Source organism: Alexandromys fortis, unplaced genomic scaffold (genome assembly GCF_014885135.2).
Source record: "Alexandromys fortis isolate MF-2015 unplaced genomic scaffold, M_Fortis_MF-2015_v1.1 scaffold_45, whole genome shotgun sequence".
Taxonomy (NCBI): Eukaryota; Metazoa; Chordata; class Mammalia; order Rodentia; family Cricetidae; genus Alexandromys; species Alexandromys fortis.
In genome coordinates, this window is record NW_026067926.1 from 10,994,585 (window position 1) to 10,998,284 (window position 3,700).

Consider the following 3,700-nt stretch of genomic DNA (forward strand, 5'->3'; position numbering starts at 1 on the left):
GGTGGTTCTAAGAGGCAAGTTTGTAGCACTAAGTCCCTACATGAAAAAGAAGGAGAAAGAGAGAGAGAGAGAAAGAGAGAGAGAGAGAGAGAGAGAGAGAGAGAGAGAGAGAGAGGAGAAAGGAGGGGAGAGAGAAAAAAATCCCAGTGATCTCATGCTGGTAACTTAAAGCCCATCTGAAAGTTCTAGAACAAAAAGAATAAATCACACCCAAAAGGAGCAGATGGCAAGAAATGCTTAAACTCAATGTTAAAATCAACAAAATAGAAACAAAAAGCAGCAACAACAAAATAATACACAGAAACAATAAAATAAACAATAAAAAAAGAGTTGGTGTTTTGAGAAAAATCAAGATGATTGATAAACCCTTTTCTAAATTAGCTATAAGACACAGAGAAACTATCCAAGTTAACAAATTAGAAATAAAAAGGGACATAAAACAGACATTGAGGAAATTCAGAGAATTATAAGAATTATACTTTAAAAGAATTATACTTTAAAAAAACTATACTCCACAAAATTGGAAAATTTAAAAGAAATGTGTCATTTTCTTGATACATACCACTTACCAAAGTTAAATCAAGATCAGATATGCAATTTAATAGACCTATAACTCCTAATGAAACAGAAGCAGTAATTAAAGTTTCCCAACCACACAAAGCCCAGGCCCAGATGGTTCTAGCACAGAATTCTACCAGATTTTCAAAACAGTGTTAATGCCAACACCTCTCAAATTACTCCACAAAATATAAACAGAACAAACATTGCCCAATTCATTTTACAAGCCACAGTTACCCTGATACCCAAGCCACATAGAGACTCAGTAAAGAGAGTTACAAAGATTCTTTATGACTATAGATACAAAAATTCTCAATAAAATACTTGCTGTTGGAGAGGGTTGCTTGTTGGTTCCTGGCTGCTCAGCCCTGAAATAATCACACAGAAACAATATTATTTAAATCACTGCTTGGCCCATTAGCTCTAGCTTCTTAGTGGCTAACTCTTACATCTTAATTTAACCCATCTCCATTAATCTGTGCATCATAACGAGGTCACAAAGTTTCAGCATGTCTGTCTCTGGCAGCTCCATGGCTTCTCTCTGACTCTGCCTCTTCCTTTCTCTAGGCATTCAGTTTAGCTTTTCCTGCCTACCTAAATTCTGCGCTATCAACAGGCCAAGGCAGTTTCTTTATTTTTCAATGGTATTCAAGCATACAGAGGGAAATCCCACATCAACTTGCAAACCAAATAAAGGAAAACATCAAAAAGACCATCCATCATGATCAAGTAGGCTTCATCCACAAAATGCATAGATGATTTAACATACAGAAATCAATTCATGTAAAATACCATATAAACAAACTGAAAGACAAAAACCACATGGTCATCTCATTAGATGCAGAAAAGGCCTTTGGCAAAATCCAGCACCCATTCATGATAAAAGTCCTAAAAGATTAGGACACAAAAGACACATTTCAACACAATAAAGACAGCATACAGCAAGACCACTGTCAACATCAATTTAAATGAAAAGAAACTCAAAACAATTCCACTAGAATCAGGAACAAGACAAGGCTTCCATTCTCTCCATATATAGTCAATATAGTGCTTGAAACCTTAGCTATAGCAATAAGACCACTGAAAGAGATCAAGGGGATACAAATTGGAAAGGAAGAAGTCAAAGTATCTTTATTTGATGATGATACAATAACATACATAAGTGACTTTAAAAATTCCACTGAGAAACTCTTAAAGCAAAGTAGCAGAATACATAATAAACTCATAAAAATCAGTAGCCCTCATATACAAGTAACAAATGGTCTATGAAAGAAATCAGGCAAATAATTCCTTTCAAAATAGCCTGTGATAATAAAAATATCTTGGGATAACTCTAAAAATCAAGTGAAAAGCTTGTATGATAAACACTTAAGACAGTGAAGAAAGATACTGAAGAAGATATCAGAAGAAGGAAAGATGCTCATTGACCAGTAGGATAAAGATAGCAAAAATGGTCATCCTATCACACACAATCTACAGAACCATAAGGACATACTTTAAAAACCTGTACTCCACAAAACTGGAAAATCTAAAAGAAATGTATAATTTTCTTGATACATACCACTTACCAAAGTTAAATCAAAATCAGACATGCAATTTAAATAGACCTATAACTCCTAATGAAACGGAAGCAGTAATTAAAGTTTCCCAACTGAACAAAGCCCAGTTTAGTGTAATCCCCATCAAAATCACAACACAATTCTTCACAGGTCTTGAAAGCACACTTTTCAGCTACGTATGAAAACAGACACATACAAAGAAACAGAGTCATATGGAAACACACACACACAAAAACCTGGGGTAGCTAAAAAAAAAATCCTAAATAATAAAAGAACTACAGGAAGTATCATCAGTCCCAGTTTTAAGTTGTACTGCAGAACTACAGTAATAAAAACAGCATGGTATTGTTGCAAACAAGACACGTTGTTCAATGGAATTGAATTGAAGATCCAGGACACCTGGGTTTTTGTTTTGTTTTGTTTTTATAAAGAAGTCAGAAATGCATATTGAGAAAGAAAGACAGCATCTTCAATAAATCTTGCTGATCAAATTGGATGTCTGTAAGTAAAAGAATTCAAATACATCCAAGTTTATCACTCTTCATAAAAATCAAGTCCAAGTGATCAAAGACCTCAATATAAAAGCAGAGACACTGAACCTGATGGAAGAGAAAGTGGAGAATAGGCTTGAATTCATTGGCACAAGAGAAAATTTTCTGAACAGGACACCGACAGCACAGGCACTAATAACAATAATTAATAAATGGGATCTGATAAAACTGAAAACCTTTTGTAGGTCAAAGGACACCATCATTTCAGACAAAGCAGCAGCCTACAGAATGGGAAAAGATTTTTTTACCCAGTAAACATCCAATATAGGGTCAATATCCAAAATATATAAAGAACTCAAAAAGACTAAGTATCAAGAAACAAATATGTAGAGGAAAAATTAGTAGAGTCATTATATCTAGAGTAAATATTAGAATGAAGTTGTTTTCTAGAAGTACTGAAACTACATTTTGTCAGTATCTTTCAAATTACATAGATGAGGGATGGGCAAACATGGTAGTCACATATCTAGGTTGACAAAACAAATTTTTAACAAAACAACACTAACAGATTGCACTGCGTAGTATGCACAAAAGAGAATATATCTTTTTGTTTGTTTGTTTTTGTTTTTCGAGACAGGGTTTCTCTGTGGCTTTGGAGCCTGTCCTGGAACTAGCTCTGTAGACCAGGCTGGTCTCGAACTCACAGAGATCCGCCTGCCTCTGCCTCCCGAGTGCTGGGATTAAAGGCATGCGCCACCACTGCCCAGCAAGAGAATATATCTTAATCCGGTACAATTTACCTTAGAAATGCAAAGTTGCTTAATAATTAGAAACCAATATAATTCGAAAGATACTGACAAAATGAAGAAAAATATTTAAAGGTAGAAAACACAGTTGATTATAGTTGATTGGGGTTTTTTTTTTTTTAGAGTTTTGGTTTTTTGGTTTTTGTTTGTTTGCCTGTTTGTTTGTTTTCTCATTGGAGACCCACCACCCAGATCCCAAGTAATCACACAGAGACTTATTCTTAATTATGAATGCCCAGCCTTATTTCTAGCCAGGTTCTCTTAAATTATCCCATCTATCTTTTGC